Source organism: Vicugna pacos, chromosome 8, assembly GCF_048564905.1.
Source record: "Vicugna pacos chromosome 8, VicPac4, whole genome shotgun sequence".
NCBI lineage: Eukaryota > Metazoa > Chordata > Mammalia > Artiodactyla > Camelidae > Vicugna > Vicugna pacos.
In genome coordinates this window covers 39,311,282-39,336,698 of record NC_132994.1, presented here as the reverse complement: position 1 = coordinate 39,336,698, position 25,417 = coordinate 39,311,282, and the positions used below count along the sequence as shown (strand labels likewise).

The 25,417-nt window shown below is 39.1% G+C and overlaps 1 protein-coding gene across 5 annotated transcripts in view; it reads left to right on the top strand.

Moving 5' to 3' along the window:
- The first annotated feature begins 7,413 nt into the window (after nucleotides 1-7,413).
- LOC116281540 (uncharacterized) overlaps nucleotides 7,414-25,417 on the top strand; it is a 204,592-nt gene continuing 186,588 nt past the window's right edge. For 2 of the 5 annotated variants that reach the window (XR_004191007.2, XR_012074945.1), the window contains exon 1: nucleotides 7,414-7,538. The gene's annotated coding sequence lies outside the window, so the exon portion shown is untranslated. Of the gene's footprint in view, nucleotides 7,605-25,417 lie in introns of all 5 variants that reach the window. The other 3 variants (XR_012074948.1, XR_012074947.1, XR_012074946.1) reach the window with 3 other exon arrangements.

Genomic DNA, 25,417 nt, shown 5'->3' with positions numbered 1-25,417 from the left:
AAATTCCAAGGGCTTGATGATTGTTTGAAATTGGTCTCAACTACCCTATGCCTGGAAAACAGAGAACTAACAATCCCATCTCTTGGTTAAATAAAGATTACTATATATATATTTTTAATCCTATAGAATTTCTAGAGACATTTTAGGTAGAACTCATATGAAATGACCTAAGTGCCTACATTTAAATTTTTTCCAAAAAAATGTAATATTTCGTGTTTAGGTTATCATAGTTCACATTAGGGGAGCTACAATGGGGCACTGTCAGAAATTATAATCTTTTTAAAGAGAAACTGAAAATACAAATACTGCTGATACAAATACTGACAAGCATTTCGTTCAGTTCTGCCGTGAGGCTCCATCTGAGTTCTGTCAACTGCAGTGTTTCTGTAGCTGTAACAAAAACAGTATCTCTGTGTTCTTTTAACCATCTGATCAATAGACCAAAGCTGAAAAGAGACTTAAGAGACTTCTTGTTGCCAAAAAACCTTAGATCCTACCTTGGATTCTGGATCTGCAGAACTTAGTGAGCATTCTAACTTTGTAGGTACTGCACTCTGGATACAACTGTGCTCTGTAGGTACGATTCTCTCAGAATGACTCAGCTATCTCCAAGTAGGCGTGTGTCTCCTTAAAATCTTCAGGTTTGAAATTGACCTCCCTCATTTGCCTGTTACGTTTTTCATGATTTTTTGCTCCCCTGCTTTTCTGATTTCTCTGATAAAGCAGGACATTTGGATATCTACTCATCTTATTTCACCTTTTCCGAGTCTGCTTTTAAAGTTAGTGAAAGTAATTTGCTTAGTGATGAGATTATGATTGCAGTCAGTTGATTTTCCCCCTCTTTTTACTCCATCTTATTTTTCTTACCAGTGGACTCAAAGGTAAAACATCACATTCTAATAAAGTCAAATGAACACCACAAGCTTCAAAATGGATGAGAAATTTGTCTCAGTTGAAGTGTGGGATAGGAAAGCTGGTTATTGAAAATATTCACAGGTAAAATGATAGAATCAGCACATGAAAAATAGTAATAAAAAAAATGGGAAGACCAGCAGCAAATATCATGTTCCTTCTTTTAATCTCTTTCTTTTTTTGGTCCCTCAATACGGGCATTTCTAAAGACTTGCTCCTGGATTTTATGTTCATTTCTAAATGCACCTCTCTAGAATTGTGCTCTACTCTTTCAGCTTTAACGGTCATTTCTATGTAGACTGAACAACTACTAGCTGTGCTGGACACTGTGCTGGTTATTCTCTGCTTGCCCTCAGGTTCTTCTCTGCCCTGCTTTGTGCCATGAGAGGACGATGGCCACAGGCTGCATCACCCTGGCTCCTTGTCCTGGCCTCTGGTTGTATTTAATCAATGGAAGAATGGGAGGAAAGTGAATTAGGGTCATTATTTATCTTCCTTCTTCACCGCTGAACCTCAATTCTGGCTGCAGCTCTCGCTGGCAGGCCCCTTCTCTAGCACAGCAGCTCTCACTGGGCTCAGGTAATATCACTTTCTCCTCTTGCTACTTTGTACCTGAAGTAATGGCAGTTTCCTCCTGATGATACTTTATGTGACTCTCTGTCTTTTTTGTGTCCCTTAACCCTGCCCACTCTTTGGATCCTCACAGAGTCATCTCCTCATTGGGTACCAGGAATCATGGTAAGTGTTAGAGATAAAGTGGTGAACAAAACAGGTAATGTTTTTGTCTTTGTGGAATTTAGCATCCAGTGCATGGGCATGGTCAATGAACTTGTAAACTAAAAATAAAAACAACTACTATTGTTTATAGTAAAGTTTATGGTAACAACAGGCTAGTGTGAAAAATACGTATTATATGAAAATCCTGTTTTGAGGACTATAGGGAATAGAAGAATAGGATACGCTTTTCCCCCTAAAGGAACTTAGGAGACCACTAGAGTTCAAAATGAAGATTACAGTAGTTCACCTGGAGGGTTACTGGTGAATAGCAATGAAGGAGGCACTGGAGGAACCCAGGCACCAGGTAGGTATAAACCATTCATTAACTGATTTGGTACTTGGATTCACCATTTTGTAATGGAGTTTGAATTTCTCTCCCTTTAGTCCAAAGCTGCTCTCTGGCTCAATGCTTAATCTTCACTTATGCCTTTTAGCATTAAGAAACAGCCAATATTGGTCTGAAATTAAGGACTGAGGAATCAATATTTTTAAAAAGTGCATAGTAACCAATCTCCTAGGGTATTTACTCACTTTCAGAATTACTTCAATTTCAATCAATGTAAAAGCTCTGGATTTATTGTCCTGCCTCAAGAGCTAGTCCCCTTTCCCCAACATGACATGTTCTTGTGTCTGCATAACTCAGTCTAAAATAAGGCCTCAGAGTTCCTGTCTGTGGTGGCTTTTGTCACTCTCTGTACCTCAGGGTAGTTAGGGGACAGGAAAAGGAATATTAGTATTTCTGTTCTCCTTTGAAGTGTCTACATTAACATAAGTTGCATATATGCCTCTTAGTTTTTCTCATTGTCTAAAATAATAACTATAGGAACACACAGACACACTCTCACCTCCCAAAGACCAACATCAATTCTCATAGACAATACAGCTTAAACTAGGGGGCCCCAAATTCAAATGTGTGCTGAGGCCAGCCAGGAGAATCAAGTGAGTATGGGGCACAGTGTCATAGGGAGACATGGGGACTGTGACAACCTCTACTTGTCCCCATCTTTTTGTTACTCGTGGGAACAGGAGTCTTCAGTGTTGCCATACAATTTGAATTACGTCAAGAGGAGCCAGAAATCCATATTTTAAAAATGAAAATGGCACCAAGTGGCACCATGAACCGCCCACTCAATGAGTGACTTGAGTCGGGAGTAAGACAGCAGGAAATGGGGTGAGTTTAAGCACGAGGCTCTGTCAAGAGCAGACGGCTGCCACTCAGCAACACCACATGATGCCAGGGAGTCTCTGAGCCCTGTGTTGCCCAGCTGCTGATATTTCAACGTCTGTGGAGAATGCAGAGGAGTCTAGCGATTTGGGGGTGACTGGGACATTGGTGGGCATGTGTCAGTCATGTGGTGGCCAGAACAAGAAGGGAGGAAGTAAAGACCCTGAGTGCAGATTGTGCATTAGAGTTTACCTGTGAAAGGAAGAAAATAAATTAGGACATTAGCAAGGTCCAGCAGATTTTCTTTAAGGTGGATATGACAGGGAAGGAAGGATTCTGAGGGTAGAAGATGAGTAATGTGAATGGAGAGGGAAAAGTGAAAATGTTGTGGAGAGCAGGACTGAGGAACACGGAACCAGGAAACTTGGAGGAATGAAACCAAGGGTCCAGGAAGAGGGGAAAGTTGTGGGAATGAGAAAGGGGATCTCATCCCCTGAAAAAGAGATTTATTATGGTAGAGTGAGATGATCAATTATTTGGATAAAAATAGAAAACACACTTATCAAATTTGTGCATGCTACCGATCTGTGAGGGGTAGCTACTGTGATTGATAACAGAGTTAATATTCAAGAAGTCATGTTGGAATGTGGGAATGATGAACTGAAACAAAATGAAGTTTAGTGGTGATAAATGCAAAATTTCCCCTTTATACTGAAATAAATCATTTAAAGTACAGAATGGAGGATAAATGACTTGATACCATTTCATGCGGAAAGGATTACAATTTACTTGATAAAAAGCTCACATATTAATAATATCAGAAGGGTAAAATCATTGCTTTAAGATAATGCAAACCAAAGTTTAATGAACTGGCAGAGTATAGGGTCCAGCTGAGGAGAGCCTCCAATTATTATACATGAAAAGTCTACAATTGAGGCAGAAGGAGCAGTCCACAATTAGGGCACTAATTAAATAACTATGATACATTCTCATAATGGAATACCCCACAGTTATGAAAAAGATTAAGGAGTCTCTCTGTGTACTACTTTGACAGATTGTCAGAATATATTGTTAAGCAAAAGATGAAGGTGTATGATAGTATATACAGCATGCTACCATTTATCTGTGAAATGGACAAAATAAGAATATATAATCATATTTATTTTTATTTACATAACAAAATTCCAAAATAATAAAAAGGAATTAAAAAAATGTGGTTACCCATAACAGGCTGAGTGGGAAAAGAATAGACAGTGATGGAATAAGAATAAGGTTCCTCAACATATCCTTTTAAATTTAATTTTTGACCATGTGAATGTATTTTCAAATTTAAAAATATTTTAAAAAATGAGGCTGGTGAAGTGGGTTTTTGAAATTTACAACAGAAAAGATCCAGGGACATCATCCAAAATTATACTCGTCCTAATGATAGGGTTTATACTTTATTTGCCCGTTCTTCCGTAGTATCTTCAATAATACTTATCAGGTAGAATGCTATCAAATAAATATTTGCTGATCATTGAACAAATGAATGAATACATGAGTGATATGACATGAGATTATATTTCTCCTCAAATGTACCAATGACTCTTGTGTCAAAGAGGAATTAGCCCTGTTTTTAGTTCTATGTGATCAAACTAGAATGAATGAATGGCAGTTATGGGAAAAGAAAAAAAAACAGTTTGTTCTTTCAACAATCATTTTTGAGAGACTGTTTTGTAGCAGGTCCTGAGATTATCAAATGGAATAAGACATGGTTTAAGCTTTTTCAAGAGGTTCCCAGTTTAGAATCAGGGTGTCAGGCTCAGAGATAATTATATTATAACAAAATAGACACAATGCTAGAGGCAGACACAGAAAGTTTGGAGAGCGCTGAACAAATCTGGGATGAAGGTGGGTCTGCAGCGGTCACAGCTCCCTGGAGCATGACATGCCTGAGCTCAATCTTAAAATAAAGAAGGGAAGGGAAAAGGGAAAGAAAGGATAATCCAGGGAGAGGAAGGGCAAGGGCAGAGACTCAGGGCAGAGAAGAGTGGAGTATGTTGTGAGGAACATCACCCAGTTCATCTTGGTGGGAGCACAGAGATCAGGGCAGGGATGGCAGGATTATGTGACAAGAAAGGGATATCAACAACCTTGGACTCAGTATAAGAAAAAAGTTGCTAGCAGGCTGCCTCTTCTAAAGCAGGAGTGATCCCCAATAGAGGTTTCCATGTTCAAGCCCAGGTGGGCTACATGACCTCTTGCTAGTGCTTTAAAAAATAAAAGAGTGCAGAATTTAAAGTAGACTTTTGTCTTCTAAAAGAACTGCATTGCAGGAAAAAGGGAAGATGGAGATGATTACATTTGAGTTCCAGGACACATCAAAATTGCAGATTTTCTTTTATACAAGTGCTACTTGAGATCAAATCCCCCACTGCCTCCTGGTTAGCAGGAGAGGAAGTGTTATGACACTCGGGGAAAGGAGAGGAGACCTCACCATACTAAGCAGTGGGGGAAAGGTGGATTTTGAAGTGAGTAAACTTGAAAAAGGCTGTTTGCAAAGGGTGTTGATTACATTTGAAAAATCTTGTAATCAGTAAAGCATTAAGCAGCTATCATTTTGTTGAGGTTTGAACTTTCTCTAAGGTCTGTCATATAAAGCTGTCCTATTTCGGAGAAGCTGATTTTTTTTTTTTTTCCTTCAGAAAGGACAGGAAAGAGAAGGAATCTAAGCATAGTGTCAGGGGTCAGACCAAACGGTCATCTATGATACCTTACAGTCTTGAGTTCAGTAATGTGAAACATTGCTGTTAAAACCTGCCTTAGGACTGGCCTCATATCACTTCTAGAGTAAGAATCTCTTTGAGACAAAGGAAGGGTTTTTTTGTTTGTTTGTTTGCCTTTGCTTCTCAGGACCTAATATAGACGTTTGCTATCTAGTAGGGACATTAAACAAATTCTTTTTATGAATGGATGTGGTAGAGGAGCACCAATAGTTCTCTGACGTCTTCAGTCTTTATATTAACTGCTAACAGTTTTATGTGCTAAGTAGTTTCCATGAATATTTTAATACACACGCACACATTTTACAGATGCAAAAGCTGAGGAGTATCAAGGTTAGGTAACCTGAGATCACATAACTAGTCAATGATAGAACATACAAGCCTTTCTAACTCCAAGCTCACGGTCATAGACCACTGTATTGGGAGATTTATCTAGCTTCTTCTATTATTCATTCTTTTTCTATGTATTTTAGATTTTAAATTACTTTCAAAAGCTACACAAAGGAAATAGGGTGGGATTCTTTCCCCTTAAATTAAACCACAAAGTCCTTGTGCTTGTTAGGAAGGAATCTCAGGGTAGCAGCCTGCATCCCATGGGGAGCTCTTGTCTGCTTTAGAGATTTGTCCTGTAATTTGGAGAAACGATAGAAGCTGACAGTGCAGTGAAAAGGGTACAATCAGCTTCCTGACATGGGAAGAAGGGCTGTTAAGAGGTCAGCTCTCGGGAGACCCTGGGTGCCAAGTCTGGGACAGAGCTAACAACTTCCAGAGGGAGCTGGGGCCAGCCCTTCCTCTCCAGATGGCTCATGGAAGGACGGATGCCCCACAGTGGGGGGGCTGTGGAAGGGGCTGTCCTGGAGGCAGGAGCAGGCAATAACAACGAGGAACGCTTCCAACACCAACTGGGGCGCGCTGTCCCTGAACGAGAAAGATCCAAACTACTGTCTCCTCACAGCAGGAAGCTGTCTCTCATACTGCTCAGCTGGACTCACCCCGGCACTCCTTTGATGTGAATAACTATAAATATGCTACATACAATCTTGCATATGTTTCATTCTTTGGCAAAAGTGATTATACTAATTACTAGCATTTTGAGGGTGTGTCATTGTAGTCAAACCCTTGAGATGGATTTTTTTTTACCTCATAAGAGACGCTACAACACCCAGCACATATGGTATTGTATTAATGAGTTACTGAGAATATAATTTAACATACATAAGAAATCAAAATTGGTTATTTCCTTCCTACTAACCTGAGTGACTGCTTGCAAAGTCTGCAGCAAATGGAACGGTGTGGCCGTTATTTCTGAACTCCTCTCTCAAGCAAAAAAGAAAAAAGCAAATATAAAACTCACAAAGTTGGTTTCGCTTCACACAGCTATGATTTTTCTGTTTTCTATTTTCCTCCTACAAATAAAATCTAAGAGAAACGTAATACTTTTCGAGAAGTTTTAGTTTTTCTAAGATTGTAATTATAACATTCCGTTTTATCTTCCGTTGTCTGTCTAACCTCAAAGACCTTACACAATTGCTAAGACGTTAAGCTGAACACACCTGGAAACCACTATTTGACTCATCGTTTCGTTATTGCTAATTTGTCAAACCGTTATAACATTATACACTTTTTTTAACTGGGCGGGGCCTGCCTCACACACCCATTCCCTCCGTCCCCTCCCCCGCCCCCCCACACCTCACCCCCCCACACCCCCACTTCCCACCCCGCCATCTCCCACCACTACCACCCCACCCCCACCCCGCACGCCCCCCCCCACCCCACGCGAGTCCTTCCACGAGCGCGGTCCGGCGGGCGGAAGGGCGGTGGGCGCGCAGAGGGATCGCCGGGACCCTCCTCCAGCTTCCCAGCTCTAACGACAAACGCTACCACAGCTGACGCCACCGAGCGCCTCAGGACCCGCTGAGGTAACAAGCAGCCTCCCCTTTGGCAGGTGAAAACCCTGGGACCGCACAGGTCTAATGACTAATGAGGTAACCCTGAACGGGAAAAACGCAAAACGCCGCGGGGACCGGCCCGCGCTGGCCGCCTCCGATGCCCGGCGGTTCCCCGAGGCCCCCGCAGCACCCCCGGCCCCGTGGGGCGCCCGCCCGCCTCCCCCGGGAGGCCGCGCGCGCTGCGGTCCACGCGGGCGGCAGGCCCGAGTTTCCGCGCGCAGACAGGCGCGGGCGCCGCTCGGCCCCGAGGCAGCCCGGGAGTGGGGAGTGGGGAGCGGGGCGCGGGCGGGGGCGGCGGGTGGGGGGTCCCAACCGGAAAGCGACCTCGCTCACCTCAGCAACACCGTCCTTCCAGACTGATGGAGAAATGGCCCCACAGTATTTACTTTTAAAAGCGCTTTTAAGACATGTTATCTCATTAAAATAACTAGTTAGCACCTTAAAATACTTAGTCCTGTTTTACAGCTAAAATCTTCCCTCTAGGAAGTTGAATGACTTGCAGGTTGGCAGATGGCACATCGAAGCTGGGCTCTGATTTGTAATCTAGGCGTTCTGATCCTTGCGTTTTCTTGCTTTTCTGAGAGAGAAAATCTCTCAGTTACTGGGAACCCTGACACTGGCCATTTTCCTCTCAATTTATGGCTGCTTCGAGTCCAGCCACTTAGAACAGGGGGAAGAAGAGGACGGTGGTAGGAGACGAGCATCTGGAGGGCTTGGTCCTTGACTGATTTCTTCTGCCTCCCTGGAGTATTTATCTGGTCACTGCTGTTCAGTTGGAAGCATCATTTCTCTCAGAGTTGGGTTTTCTGGTTACTCAAGAAGAAATAATAAGGATCAGGAGAATCTGAAAGATCAGACAAGCCACTTCCAAAGTGAAGTGGGGATGTGACAAGAAAACGGCACTCAGCTCTCCAGAATTTCCTGGGTCTCTTCCACCATCTTCTCTTCTACATCTTCTCATCCCTTTCCTAATTCTCTTTTCCCCTTCCTTCGGTGTAGATACCCATTCCTCTCCTTCACCAGCTCTGTGAATCTCTTGCTGTTTCCCTTTTCCTTTCATCTCTCTGTCGTACTTGGAAAGAGTATGTATGCCATTGGCTCTAGACGAAGGATTTGGTCTTGTATTAACAAATAGTTAAGAAGCCAAGAACTTAGTGGCCATATTGTCATGTCATGCTTGTTTGTGTCAAATGATAAAGAATTGGAGTACCTCTTCCTTTTACCAACAGCGTGCTTAGCTAGTGTGGACAATGTAGTCAGGACCTAGTTCTATCTCCATCTCTCCTCTATTTCTATATCTTCATCCATGTATCTATGTATCCATGTCTTCCCCTCACTCACTTTCTCTCTCCTTCCTCCGAAATGGAAAAGACAAAACTATCAGTTATATTTTGGTTTTACACATCTAAGGAATATTTTATTTTCTTATTTTCCCCAGGGATTTGTGAAGAAGTCACATAATGACACTTAGAAGCAATGTATTGATATAAAAATGTAAGATTAAATAAAATTAGAGTGTTAACAGCTGGGCTAGGATGCTGAGAGATGTCTAATTCCAATTAGACAAAATTTATCAGAGAAGATCCTTAATTATAAAGGTCCAGATATCTGGAAGTTACTAAACTTGAAACTTTGCCCCCTTGTAACAAATTTTATGTTGAAATTTATGGAAAATCACTACAACACATAGTGATATTTATTATTAAAATCAGTTATCAAATCACTAGACGGTAATATGACAGCTTTCCTATTTTTTTTAATAAAGGAAAACATCAAAAGCAACCTCGCTTTTGTAAGCCACTACTCTGAAAAATCATTATTAGAAAAAGAAATGGTCCTTTTGCCATGTAAGGAAACTAATATTTTTTTATCCTTTATCCCCCTGTAGTCACTATGGATAAACACATTAATTCACTGTGTACAAAGGGCACATTTGTGATAGTTAAGCAATTAAGAAAGACTGGGAACAAAATGACTAGAGTGGAGTAGACTTCAACAAGAAGTGAACTAGCTATATGAGTGGGAAAAACAACTGTTTTCTTTATGTGAGTGTTTAAGACAACAACTGGAAGAAAAAACCCCTAAGTACTTAATACTAAAATTTACCCTATTAGTTTGAGACTCTCAGGGAACAGGAGGACTAAGAATAATTACAATTTTATATTACAATACTGTGGCAGAAATTGTTAGTTGCCCAACCAGTATCCACTTGCCCCCCCCTTTATTAATTCTCTAAAATTCTCTATAATCTTCCATGTTAACGTGAGATATCTGTCCCGTGTTTTGTGTGCAATGTTTGGACTAGGGCTAAAGAGGGGAGCTAAAGAGGGACGGATATGAAGGTGGACTTTGAAAGATTAGGGCTGCTTAGTCTGGTCAGCCAAGCTGAAAGGAAGATCAGCCGCAGTCCAAAAATTTCGTATGGAAGTTTTTTCCACTTTAAGGTGTCTTGTTCAGCCCCACCTGCGCTCTGCCTCCACCTTCATCAGGCAGAGTTAGAGGCTCTTCCTCTGTTTTTCTTCTCTGCTTTCATGAGATCTGCCTTATAGAACTTTTGAATGATTCACTTTCTAAAGCGTACCTTGTGAAACTGGTATATTAATAGGTATTATGCAAAGAATAATCATGTAAACAACTCCACGTAAAATCTAAATAAATAATTTTAGATTCTTAATAAGTAATTTAAAAGAGCCAGGTCTATTTGGAGTATATCAGTGACTTTTTGGATGTTGATATCTATGGAACAACCTCACCTCCCATAAACCTATTTTGGTGTTGCTCTCAGAGAAGAGTACTAAAATGGAGAAAATAAAAAATTTCCCTATAGAATGTTAGTATTTAGTACCATAACCATTACTAGCCCTCTTATTTGTAATTTTTCTCCTTTGGCTTACTTTCCCTATTTGTGTAAGGAGAATTTGAAAAATCACATTACCTTGTGCCCATTTTATGTGCCAGTGTGGCAAAACGTTTATCTGCAAAATTGTTTCACCACATGTCTTGGTTTGCGTCTATAAATGCCCTGATTTTGCATTTTTACAGGCAGTATTCTCAAGGAAGATATTTTGGCATTAATCAACCTTTTTTTGAGAAAGTGTAACATGGTTGGGTTTGTCATATGTGCAAAGATTATTTGTATAGAAATGGGCTTAGTGACCAATGAATTCATACTCAGAGCATTGTGGTATGTTTACCACAACAAATATGCTATTATTAGAGATGGGAACTTTTGGGACCCTCACTGGCTATGTCCACAGAATGATTTGGTGGAGGATATATTTCTGGCAGGTGGTTCTTTGCCGATATTCTTCATGATGGTTTTCATGCAAGAAAAGTTGGCCCTACCTGTAAGCCACTACTGTGAAAAATCATCATTAGAAAAAGGAATGGTCCTTTTGCCATCTAAGGAAACTAATATTTTTTATCCTTTATCCCCCTCTAGTCACTATGGATAAACACATTAATTCACTGTGTACAAAGGGCTTGCAGTTCAATTATTTACTAGAGGCATAAATTAAATGCTGAGCATAGTTCAGGAGGCAGAGCATCTTCCTTTCTCAAAAAAGTAAAAGGAGAGAGAAAAGCCTTAGATGCTTCTAATCCTGCCTGTTCATATTATAGTGAACAAATCAAGTTTAATCCATTTCAGTGTTGAGCTTTAAATTTTCATGTTTTCTCCCTGTTTTTCAGTAGAAGCTGGCATGCAGACCAGCCATAGTGCTTGTTTATTTTTATCAGAACAAATGTCTCCATTCCCACCAAAGGGCTTGTATATTCTTTACCCTTTCTCTTCCAAACGACCTGTCAAAACCCAGAAATGTCATGTTAATGTTTTATGGACAGACTATCCCAGCTGCTTCAGGAAATGGCAGCATCCCTTCAATAATTTACATTGCGTTTCTGCTCTACTTTTTCTAGTGTCTGTAAAGTTTCAGCAGTGAAAACCCAGACAGTAATAGGGCTTCTAGGCAGTGTATCTGTCTCTGGAGCTTTGTCTACTTCTAATCCTACTTTTTCCCTCTTAAATAAAAAAATCAGACCATTTCAATTTTCCAGTGCTAGTAGGAACCATCAGCCCATTCTTACACAGGGGCTGTCTCAAGTTCATTTTGTGGTTCAACTTTCACACTTGTTTTTACTTATTGGATTTATTAACTGTACTTTGTAATTAGCAACTTACTTTATACTAACATGTTCATTAAAGATTCCACCTGTAAATATCTTGGTTCCTACCTTGAAGAAAATATCCTGGCTAAGAAGAGAATGCATACTCCTGCCGAATGCCAATTTGATTTATTCATCTAAAATCTGGCACATTAAAGACCCAAGTATTTTTCAAGTTTAAAAAATATCATGCACAAAATTTGCCTTTGGTTTAAATATGGTGTGGGTGGAAAGAACAAAGGCTTGGCAGCCAGGAGGCCTTGAATCAAGTTCTAGTTTTACCCTGACCTTTTTGGAGTTATAGTCAAGGATCTCTGTTTCTTCATCTGTGAGACGAAAATTCTAATAATTGTCTGACATCTCACAGGACTTGTGTGAGGATAAAATGAGATGCTGTATTTAAATGTTTCATAAATAGGAGATCTTTAATCATATCCTTTTAGTCTGTAAATGAGTCTGGAGTTCTCACACATTTTGGCATCTGTATCAACCTTTCCAGGCCTTTGTGCCCTGTATCAGCACAAGTCCAAGTGGCAGGACCTATTAGAAGCAACATAACCTCGTGGCTTCTGGAGGTGTGGAAACACCTCCCAAAGAAGAGAGCTGCAGCAGGGCAAGTGCGGTTTGGTGCAATCTTGTGTCAGAGAGCGTGAAAAGTTTTGGGTAAGAGAAAAGCATTTCTGCTGATTTTCTTCCAGTGAAAGGATGCCCTGCACCAAGGCCTGGTCATCTTTTTCTAAACTCTCATTCTGAGGCACTAAAAGACATATATATATTTTTAAGAAGCTTAAACTTACAGGTCTTCGGTAAATATTTTTAAAATAAAGAGCGTACACTTTTCTTTAGGGATTAATTTCTAGGGCAGGTTAGCTTTTGAGCATAAAGTCTTGGAGTTTATAAAACAAAAATCTAGCATCCACCAAGATGGCCATATTTTCTATTTTGAAAATGTACATTTGGAATTTTAGTTTATATATAGATTATTTTTATATATGGCACTAAGTGTCTATCATGGAAAATGTATATAAACTTGAATGCATTATCTTATCTTGTGGTATGTTTAATTGCCCTGCATCTAAATGGTTTGTACATAGCAGACTTTCAGAGATTTCTCAACTTTATTTCTTATATCTCCCTTACCTAATAGGTTATTGCCTTGATGTGGGGATAGTAGGCAGAGAGGTTTAACTTACATACATCACATTTATAGTCTACCTTCTATTATAGTTATTCCTGGTCTTATCATCTCTCCTTTGATGCAGGGGACTCAATCATGTTTTCATCAGCCACATTACTTGGACATATTAGTTGCTGAATTAATACTTGTAGAAGGAATAAATAACTGTATTTTGTACTATCTTGACAGAATGATTTTTCCTAAGTGATTTTGATAATATTTTCCTTTCAGCACTTTATTATGGCATAACTTAAAACAATTCAGACTCTTGGGCCTGATAAGTGTGAATTCATGAGGCAAGTGATTTCGTGTCTCTAGGTATCAGTTTCCTCACCTGTAGAATGAAGATGCCGACATAGGCAATTCCCAGGTTACCATAAGCTGATTTTATTGTTTTTCTTATCATGCAACTCAGTGCCAGCTCCCTGATATAGATGCTATTTCTCCTACTTGGAGTTTCTCATGTCTGTTACTGCATGCACACAAGCAAATGGAATTAATGACTTTATCATTCTATCTGTGTCAAATTTCCCTAGAACTTCCTTGCACTTTTGGAATAGAAGTTAGGTGGAAGTGTATGTGTGTATGTGTATAGAAATGAGAAAATGTGAAAATAGACATCTGTGTCTATAGGTGAACTGATTTTTCTTATCTAGCTGAAGAAAAGGAAATCATTTTGTTGAACCAGCAAAGGATGATTTGCAGAGTTCTTGAGAACTCTCCTACTATCTGCAAATTAGGACATTGAGACATGGGAGACCCACAGCATCTTGGAGAAGACAGTTGCAGAGAATAGGGAACCTCTACACAATTTGGGGGGAGGATATCCTTCTTAAAAATATGTGATTCAAATTACATTCTTTATTCCAAGGAAATGACTTTTACCAGTTAACCTAAATATGTTGCTAAGTGATGCAAGTTCCATAACTTAAGTTTAACATTTTTATAACGGAATATATAAATATAAACAGAGTATATTGTTTTCCATTGATGGTTATTTTTTGCTGCTATGGTCCCTTGTGGCGTCTTACTGCACCACCCTCGCGCTCACGTTACGGTGGAGAGGAAAGCATTCCTGGCAGTCATCATAAGGATGTTTATCCTGCAGTGTGGGTACCAAGGCCCTCGTGCTACAGAGTTCCAGCTGTTCACTCTCAGTTTTGATCTTGGCTTGAAGAAGTACCACCTCCCTGTCTGCTACTTGCAGAAAAAAATGAACCACTTACCATTGCTGCATGTCACCAGCCAGCAGATGTTACTACTGTCTTTAACTGGGCATTTATCAACTAATGTTGTAAAATAACCTATCATTTGATATTCTGTATTATTATGATCTATTAAAGAAACAAGCAAACAAGAGACTTTACCTTTCCAGAGGGAAGTAAAGTGGATATGGTTACCAATTTGGGTATCTATTATAATAAAAAATTAAACCTAGATGAAGAATATTACTGGTCACAGTTACAAAAAGCCAGACCATAAATATTGGGTATCAAGGGCTTCTTGAATGCTAAAACACGTAGTTGTGACATTTCCCTGTTGAAGGAAGCTTGGCACTAAGAAGTGTGCTGTGCTTTTGGCAGAAAGTCGCTGGCTCAGTCACCAAGCGGTTTGGTCCCAGCTGCGGGCTGATTGATGACACTGCATCTGAGAGCACTCTTAGGGGAGCTGTTTACCCCATCTTCCATCTGGAGCTGCTAGGATATAGTTCACTGTGATGATGGCTACTGAATGAGCTGCACTGGCAGGACTTCAGTGACAAGGAAGGATGGTGGCTGGGGAGCCGGCCCAGAATCAAAGGATGTCAGGGTAATGAATGGAGCTACACACAAAACGGCCAACTCTTCTCAAACATGATGGGGTGGCAATTCACAAAGAAGGATGGTGCACCGCTTTTAAGACTACAAAGTGGGGAAATACTACTTTCCTTTGTTCTTTCACTTAGAGAGGTTACTTTCTAGAGATTTATTTCAAAGCAAGGAAACATGGTACTTATGACTGAAATACAATGACTTTATTGACAACTATCTAGTGTTTAAAATCCATTTGACCACGTTAGATTATAAACTTCTTTTATGAAAGGTATTCAATATTTATCTGGGCACATTGACAATGAGTACAAGAAGTGCATTCTTGATCCACAGGTTTTCTAGGAATCTGTAATTACTATGTATAAGGAAAATGCCTAGAGGTAAAAGTCATATATGTATATGCATACATATATACATTTCTATTTAATGGGCGATAGTACAGAAAAGTCCGTAAGATTAATATAGAAAAGCACCTGCAAGGGATGGGCACACGTAAGCACACAGTCAACCAACCACAGGTGTAGGTGGAGTGAGTGCTAAGTATTACAGGGAGGCTGCTGTAGAGGTGAGGGCATATTTGAGAGGCTGCTGTAGAGGTGAGGGCATATCTGCAAATGAAGCCAGCAGGAGAGTGTCTAGAAAACCTCTGTGAAGAGTTGTAAGGAGAGCTTGAAAGGAAGGAGAAAGATGATTTTCAGGTTTTTTTTTTTTTTTTGGCTGGGAGGTTACTCTTCTGCTTACGGCTATTGTATTATCACTCTGGCACTCTAGTTTTGCAGTGTTACTAAAATGCTTTCATTTTTTTTAAAATAACAAAATCCACTTCCTGAACTATGCTAATCATTATGTGGTATATAAAATATCCCAGAAGTGAAAAATGTAAGGATACTTACATTGTACTCTTCACAAGAGTAACTACTTAGGCTAGGTTCTGATTTGGGTTTGAACTGGGTACGTTTGGTTGGTAGAATAAAATTTGTGAGCATTGCTTGTAATTTCATAAGACGTTATTGCAATACAAAATGGTAGTTGAAGAAGGTGGAGTTAGCTGCATTGAGTTCCTTAGACTTGTTTCCTGGAAGGAGTTTTGAAGGAAGGAAAGGTTAAGTAGGGCAGACATAACTGAATTATCTACACTCCTTGGTTCTACGCAAGCAAGGAACGGACCCGGCTGAGAGAGGATATCTGTTTGCAGCATGTTCTTTTACGGAAGTCTCGTTCATTTTGCTGTATGCAATTCACAGATTGATTCTGTGATTCTCACTATCCTGGTTATGCCGTGTATTATCACTTTGTGCTCCATTTTTGCACATATAATACTTTCATTTTTTGCAACAAAATCCATCTCTTAAAATATGCTGATTAGGTAAAAGGGTGCTTTTTGGAAGCAAAATTGTTTTGTGTATTATTTTGCTTTGTAGGCAATATATATTTTTTTAAGGCCTGCCCTCATAAACACCAAGTTCTCATTAACTGAGGCAAGTACAAACAGGCTCGAAATAATTAACACTTTAGAATCAGTAAAAGGTACCAACTAGGCACTTAATTTGCATCCATTGCTTTGTATTTGCCTGCTTTTAAAATCTCTCCATGATAATACCATGATGTAGAGATTAAAATGTGTTGAATAATTTGCCTGAGGTTATGTAGTTAATGACAGGATGAGCAGGGATTTGCACTCAGCTCTGAGTGGAAGGCTACCTTTTACCCATTACTCAATTTTGCTTGCATTTTTCTATGCTTAATTATCTAAAGTTTGAATTTCTCAAATTTTTGATATCCTACCAGCTTCTTGCTACCTACCTGCCCCAGGGAAAATGAAAGAAGGTGGAATATAAAATTCATCAACCCTGTTACTTAGGATAGCTCTTATAAAAAGTTTTGCTGAAGAGAAAATGGAAACAAATGCCTAAAATTATAGGTGTGCCTAGTAACTATAACTTAAAATTTTAAAATTCTCTGATACAGAAAATTGTGACTCAAAAGCAGGGGTCACTATGTGAAACCTATGCGTCTAAAGTCAACATTTTAAGGAAATAGAAGTTTTCCGTTCTTCCTTACGCTGCCGTGAAGTGTGACACTATTTTATTAGATATAAATATTGATAGATATAGTAAACATTATTCGAAAATGTTTAGCTCAAGTTACAATTTTTTTTAAAAGAGATTTTTCCTTTTTAAATGAGCTGCTGTTTCTGTTTACTATTAACTTCTGAAAAATTTATGGAGAATTATTTTCTGATAAGAATTATGAAGAGAATTTAAATTTGGGTCTATTTAGTGTATTTGAGGCAGATATTGTTGTGGGCTGAACTCTGCCACTCTAAAATATGTGTTTTATGTCCTGACTCCTGGCACCTGTGAATGTGACTTTATTTGGAAATAGGGTTATTGAGCATGTAATAAAGTTAAGATGAGGTTGTACTGGATTATATTGGACCCTAATCCAGTGACTGTGTTTTTATAAAGGGAATGGGAAATTTGGAGAGAGACACAGGGGAGAATGCCATGTGAAGACAGAGGCAGAGATTAGACTGATGTGCCTACAAACTAAGAGACACCATGGAGTACCAGCAACCACCACGGTCTAGGAGAGAAACAAGGCACAGATTCTCCCTCAGAGCCTCTAGCACACACCAGCATTGCTTGTATCTTGATTTTGGTCTTTCAGTCTCAGAAGTGTGAGAGAATTAATTTCTGTTGTTTTATGCCCTCAGTTTGTGGCACTCTCTTCTAGAAGCCCTTGAAAATGAATACAGATATTAAAAAAAAAATCAACAACAAAAGTGCATTTTCTCCTCTGGGGGTATTTTCTTTTTTCAGTTTTAGTCTTTCCATATGGATGTTTGATAAACTCCTAATGGGGGAACACTAAGCAATATACATACATTCCTTTTCAAATTTTTTTTTCTGAAGGCAAAACATTTCCTACTATAAAGGCACTTCCAACTTCATAGTTCTGGGTCCATCTGGAATACATTTTATTTTTAATACAGCTATTTTTTTTGTGTGATGAGGACTTTTAAGACTTACTTTCTTAGCAACTTTCAAATATGCAATGCAGTCTTATTAACTATTTTCGCCATGCTGTGCATTATATTTTTATTTAGGAATGGCAGAGGAAGATTTCCTGGTTCAAGATAAAAGGATTCAAACCATTTATGTGAATTCTTAGGCATCAAATACCATCTACACAATAAGATGCAGCAGATGTGCTACTGTTAGGAATCAGTGTGTGGTCCTGTCTCTAAAGAGTGGAATGTGTTGGGAAAAAGGATGGTGGGCACACACCAGCAAGGAGATGCTCATTTTGAAAAGTTTGAGTTCCTGCACTTAACCAGTCCTGCTTATATTTTGTCATTTCTAACTGGGGAAAAGATCCTTCACTTTAACATCTACTTGTTGAATAAAAAACAACTACAAATAAAACTCGAGACAACTGTAACTATTAAAAAGGATTAAGTCATAAAATGATTTAGAAAACCAAACACTAATAGGGTATTATATACTTGGTGCTTTTGAATATATATGGTCTTGTTAATCCTTCAGTAAACCCTGTGAGTTACAAAGATCATGGACAGTTTCCCCTATTTTTTTTTTTCAGTCAAGGAAATAGCATCAGTGATGTTTAATGATTCAGTTGAGGCTGCACAGTTTGTCATTTGCAGGGTCAGGATCCAAACTTGTAATCCAAGTCTTTTGACTTGAGTAGTCACCAGTTGCCTCTCTTATGCTAAACTGCACTGAGATGACCTTCTGTCTACAAATCTAGAACTTAAGAATGTTTATGAAACACATCCATACTGAAAGGAAGTTCAATAAAAGAGATGCAAAAATGATTTCTTACCTGGAGACCAGAGACTTAACTCTGAAGAATCAGATCAGGTCTGTGTAATTCAAACACTTACACGAATTAACCTGAGCATTTTACAAAAGGTCTTTTTTTTTTTTTTTTTTGAGTGCCTGCACCCGCACTCATTAAGGAGAAGTGGAAATAATCCGCAGACAAAATGAACAACATGCAGTGGGTTCTTGATGTCAGTCTTTAGCTTTTACTCACAAAGGGTTATTGAAAAGCATCGCTCTCGGCTGAGATTTGTCTGCAGCTGGTCCCGTGGGATCCTCCACAGTGTACCCCGGGGAATTCCTCTCCTGGCAGTGCAGTCTTCAAGTCCTCAGGCATTTTACTAAGTCTCAGTATTGACTTCTGCAGTAGACCCAACTGCAGAGAATTGAGGACTGGGTCTTGACCAGTTGACCCCCACAATAGTGGCACGGTGGCAAAATGCACTCGTTTTCTATCATGCCCTAAATTGTTTGGGTTCATGTTCACAAATACCCTTTTAACCCTCTACCCAAGATAGGACTATTTACAGACCCTCTTCCCTTCTCAGCTTGTCTGTGTATCCTCTGATCTCCTAACCAGAGAAAGCTCACCTGAGATTCTTGCCCCAGCAAAGATGTATTGACATACAAAAATACCTTCCTTTCTTCTCTTTCTCTTTCTCACATAGCCTTTTTTGACTTTGTTGTGCTTTTAATAGATTTTTCCTTACTTTTTACTTAGAATATGTCTCTGCGGGAAGGATGTTTCTGGTCATTGCAGTCAGGCTAAACTGCCAAAACCACTTCTGGGAGCTCTGAGTGGGTCACTATTAAGAAAGAGGCTCCTTTTGCCATTCTGAAGTCAGTTTGCTCTTTAATAAATTTTATATGATTCTAAGTCCATCTTAGATGCATTAGTTTCTGGTTTTTATTCAGTATTCCACTGAGAACATATTCACCATTGAAGAACTTTTTTCTTGTGAAATGTGCAAATTTTCAAAATGCCATACATTAAAACAGAAAGTGAAGTAGAAACTAAAACATACATTTTTCCCTCTCCGCAAAATTATAGCATGAAGAGTGCCCACTAGAGGGTGTTATTGAGCTGTTATGGTGTGATAGGATCTGCTCCCACAGAGGGTTTATTTCCTGGCAGTCTAGCCTCTTGGATGGATAATGTGGAGAGTCTGGCGTGCAAGGGGGAAACAGTGGTGCTTCATGGTCCTAAGCGTCTAAGTGTCCAAATGGAAAAAGAGACGTTTTGTGTATATTTTTTAATTTGATGAACAAACTCATGAGATACCATTCTTCACAAATAAGCACATACTTGCACACACACACACACACACACACACAAAACAAAACTTCACAAAAACCTAAAGATACTTGGCTTTAGTAGAAATATTGTCTCCTCTAGACCTCAATGAATCTAAGACCTGAAGTATGGCTTTTGATCACTCAGATTGATGCATTTTTTACCAGGGAGATTAACAAAGCAAAATGTTCCCTCAAGCTTTTACTGTGTGCTACTTCCCGTTGTCCTAATTACTAGGTTTCACTGTAAAACTTCCAATCTAGATGCTTCTCTTTCATTTCCTACCTAAGATGCCTTCATTCTACAAGTCACTCACATCAGAAACCTAGGGGTCAGTCTCAATTTTTATTTGCCTTTAGCCTCTTTGGACTAATTAGTCACTAAGTTCTATCTCTCAAATACACTTCCTGTCCAACTCTATCAAGATTTAATTCAAGCCTTAAGTGATTCAGACAAATGCCTATAACTAGTACCCCTTTTCTTCCAAGTTTTGCTCATCTGTTCACCCTCCACTTGCCTTCTAGAGTTAGCTTATAGAAAAAAAAAACTAATGTAGATAGTGCAGAAGTGACCTTGGTTTTCTGGGTTAGAGTGTTTTCATTGTAAAATATTGTAAACAATTTTTAAATAAAATACTGCACTTTACTGCAAAGACAGATGGACCACATAGCTGGCATAAATAAGTTCTTGATAAATGTTTATTTTATTTTTTTAAATAAATTCTCCACCCAAAGGCCCTTGCCATTTTATTGTAAGCATTAGATGATATGTTAATTTATTCTTCCTTTTATTCCCAGGGTGTAGCACAATGTCTGAAACATAGTTGATGCTTAATAATTATTGGCTTAGTGAAGAAAAGTTTAATTTCAATTATCCACAAATGTAAGCTTTCTTACTTTTATTACCTTTCACATTTTCAGCATCTTAATTCTTGAAAATGCTACTAATTATCAGATGAAAATATACTGTAATAGTTTAACATATATTACCTAACTGTATAAAAGAATTAACTCGTGAACATATTGCCTCAACTTGGCAAAATTCCTAGTCCATTTTAAAAAGCACATTTCTTAGGAAGTCCTAAAGAAGCAAAAGCCTTAACCTGCCGGTGGGTATGCATGATGAGGGGTGAGCAAAATCCCCCAAACTCCTGAAATTATTCACAATATTTAGTTCATGTCACCTATGCATTTTTTTTTTTTTTTGGTGATGGGGTAGGAGGAGAGGCCCATTGCTTTTGTCAGATTCTCAAAAGAGATCTGTGACCCAGACAAGTAATAACCACTGTTAGGGAAGACGGCAGACAACAAAGTACCAAGGATTGCCAGGATTCATGACGGACTACTGGAATGTATTCTTCAACAGTGACAATTTTTGTGACATGTCAAATCACACAATGAAGGCAGTTGTCTCATACTTAGGACTGAACTTTGAAAATAAATTACCCGAAGTTCATGACCTTGAACTCAAGTATCTGACCCCTGAGCAAGAGCCAACAAATAAAAACATTAACTCACAGCCCTGATTGTATTCATTCTTATTCAGAGTATCTCTTGGGTTTGTTGCCAACACTGCTGGGATTCACCAGAGCCTTGTCAAGTTCATAACCTTGGGTTTTATTTCTTTGGTGTTAAGTCTCCTGACTTTTTCTTTCATTCTTTACATGTTCTCAATGTGATGCCTTTCATTTTTTATTTTTAGAATTGAAATTAAAATAGATCTAAAAATACGACATTGTGGCTTCCCTTTTTTAAAAAGCCTGAGCAGAGAAAAAAGAGCTGTCCTTTCACCTTAAAATATCTCTTGAAAACATGTTTGCTACATGTTTTTATCATGCTCTTTCTGAATTTTGAACTTACTATGTAGTTTAACTAAAACTCAGTAAAATATTGGAAGATTCACTTGGATGAAATATAGTCTAAGTGTAAGATCATAGCCAATAGAACAGAAATGTATAAAGAGCCTACAAACAGTGAGGAAAATGCTGAAACCACCTAGAGTGGAAGTTTTAACTGGCACCTTTGATCTGAAATTCCATATGCATGTTTTGTAACTACCAGTCTAGGATCCAGTCTCTTCTCCACATGTTTCCATTGCCCAAGGCAATCCTAGTTTATACTCATTGCCCTGGATTCTTGTTGGTCCTTTTTCACTCTCAAAACTGTCTCAGTTTGGGCAGCAGATTATATAAACTTGTTCTATGTCACACTGTTTTAAGTCTACTGATGCCTCTATAATTAGGTATGTATGCTGTACTGATTAAAACCAAAAGAGAAAGTGAGATATTGAGATGGCCAGGCATTATGTCCTTTTTGTAGAGGCATTAACTTATAGCCTAGGGAAAAGGCCATAGATTGTGTTGCTTTAAAGATTTGGCATTATGTTGGAGATGTGAAGCATGACTGTATAGAATAACCTGACCTCATCACTCAGTGTGTTCTTGGTGGACAGCCCGTGGCTCAGTGGTCTGTGCAGAGGGATTATGATCAAGATCCTGTCAACGGAAAATAGAGAAATGCCTCAGTGGCTGCCTCGGTCAGCCTTTTTTCTTGTGATGTATTTTATTACCGCGTGTGTGCACATTTGCTGAATTAACCTACAAGAACTGAGTCTGCGATGAGGTTGTGGGACCTCAGCTGATCTCTGGTGATAAGGGATGTGTTTTAATCCAAATTCCTGATTATCCATTTTTTCCCCTATTTGTGACTTTTGTAAATGAAAAGTAGAACCCTCTTGTTGAAATATATCAAAACGAAAGTTTGGCCAAACACTTTAAAAATAATGCATGCCTTGAAATAGGTTAATGAGAACAGCAGCCTCTGTTTAGCTTGGTGCCTTTCTTTCTAACTCTCTGCTGTTCAGATCCTGGTCCTCCACTTCTCATCTGTGGCTTCAGAGAGAGACATTGTAGGCTTTTTTCTTCCTCAGTTGCTCACTTATAAAACTTTGCTGGAGTATCTGTGGCTCGGGTTTGTGAACATCTTTGGTTCCACTTCTGGCTGTGATCACACTTATCCCTCAGCCACTCCTGCAGACACAGGAGGCAGACACGTGGGTAAGTAGGATGTGGTTCCTCCTTTGCTGAAAACTCTTTCTTAGACCCACTTTATTTATTTATGTGTTCCTGTGAAACTAAAAACAAAACTGATACTTCATATCAGTGGCACTACTTACCTCAGAATTTTCATTGCAAGTTTTCTTCCTTCCTTCTTTTTATCTTTTTTTGAAGCGAGAAATAGCTCCCAGCTCTTAATGGTTTTTTGCTGTCTGTCACTGGAGTTCATGAACATTGAAATTTAAGTTCTTTGCAATAAATCTTAGTCACAGTCTCTTTTCAGAAACAAACTGCCTTTGACACAGAGCTTCTGGTTATAGGGAATGGATTTTAAAAATAAGTAGCTTTTAAACTTGCTTTATTGAAATAGGCTTTGAACAGATGTAGTGCTGTTTTGTGATAAATGTTTTGTGATAAATATTTTGTTTTCTTGGGATATTCTGTCCACACTTCACATTCTACTAACAGCCAGGAATATATTCCTTTCTTTTGCTTTTGTCCCACTTATTTATCCTAGTTGATATGTAATGGCTGTAAAACCTGTGACTTGGCAGTGTCCACATGTGCAAAAGTGTTTCAGGAGTAGAAGAATTAAAAAAAAAAAGGAATAGAAGAATATACAGGAAAAGAACAATTAGATGTGGGAGTTATCGAGTGATACTAATCTTATCAAGTGATAAGGAGTGTGCTTCTTTAATGAAAGGCTGGCTAATTGAGAAACTCTAAGAGGTGGGGAATATTGCTCAGTGTTCCTTAGTATTTTTGCCCATGAGAATTTTGTTTAGGCTATGTCTTTGGTTTTAAATATTTCAAGGGAGCAGTGACCCATGGTAGAGATTTGGGGAGATGTTGTGCTTGTCCTGTTGAGTGAGAACAGGTGTGGCTGCATACGTGTGAATACCTCTGCGTGTATCAGTGTGTGGCTGTGTGTGTCCATGCATGCATGTATGTATCTATAATGAATGTCTGGCTGTGGGAGGCACTTTTCCTTTGGCACCCTGTCTGTAGGTGTGGATTGATGCCTGCATGGGGGATGTGTCACTCCGTGGGTTAAGTGTGCAGGTGGATGTAGATGGATATACTTTATGCCAGTAGTTCCTGTGTAAGACAAGGTGAGAATCAGTTTTCAGCATGACTGGTTTCATGCCCGCAAAAGATGGTAACTGGCGTTAAGCCAAGGTTGCTATTTCCTTACCAAATTACACATACAGATTTGCTGGCATACAGGACATACATTTTTATGACTGCGAGAAAGTTAACTGTAAGTTTAGAGTGGAAATTGGAGCTGTGTTGTAGGGAACCTGTGTAACTGAAGTGCCGGGGGCTCCAGTACGTGGGATAATTGTAGTTTCGTTGCTTAACGTACGTGAATTTGTGTGGACTGAGGCAGGATTATTCCTGTTTATGCATTCTCTTTTGCTTATATGGGCAGTGACACACCAGTGATCACTGTTCAGAGCACTTAGTGCTCCAATTACCATTCAGTGCAAAGTGTGTGCTTTTGATTTCATTGCCTAGATCAGAGGGTGACTTAGAAAATTGTGTTTGGCTAGTGGCTAAGAGCTCTCCCCTACTCGCCTCTTGCTAACAATGCTGCCCTTACTGTATGCTTTTGTACATGAATAAAAATACAGAATTGCTTCCAAGGGGAAGCAAGCAAGTTATTTGACACAAGGGCTTCCAGTGCCTTATCCCTGGTGAAATCTCAGTGTCCGCTTGTATTTAGAACTCCTTCGGGTCTGTGACAGATTATATAATCACAACTGAGTCCCGAGAGGAATGCTTCCTAGATTAGCACCGTTTTAAAAGCAGATCCATGTCACAAAGGAGGCAGAGTTAAAGTGACCTGAGTGGAAGCTGACAGGTCGTGAAGGTGAATTAGACGCTGTGGTGTCAGAGGGGGTGAATCACTGCAGGGGGACGGTGACCGCGGAGGGAAAGGTCTCTTCTGGGTTAGCTGCTGGGCCAATTAGGTGCTAATACTGGCAGAGAACTATTCTTTTGGTGACATAAGAGGCCCGCTGAGATCAGTGTCAGTGGGATTGCAAAGATGAGCATTTTGTCATGATACGGAAACAATAGATAGTTTTTAACCTTCTCCTTTTACTGCATGTTACAAAAGCACACAAGAGCTAGCTGTCAATGAAAGTTTTACTTTCCAAAGGATCTTTGCCTCTATTAAAAGCAAAATATTTCACCTCTTCATTATTTTATCCTTGTTTGTTTTCCTTCTCTGACCATTATCCTATTCAGCAGCATGCAATTCAGGTACGCCCTTGAAAGACTGGCTTTATAGTGAGAGTCTAGCTTTGAATTATATTTTCCGACTGATCCACCCTTAGAATATTGGATATAAGTTCCTCTAGGAAATAGTTTGTGCTCTGGTCATAAAGAAATAATGTAAAAGTGATTAAAATTTAGCAAATCTATTTTAAAAATCACACATTTTAAAAAACATATCAATTATTTTATTAAATTGATGTCTTGTGGCATTGTTCAAATA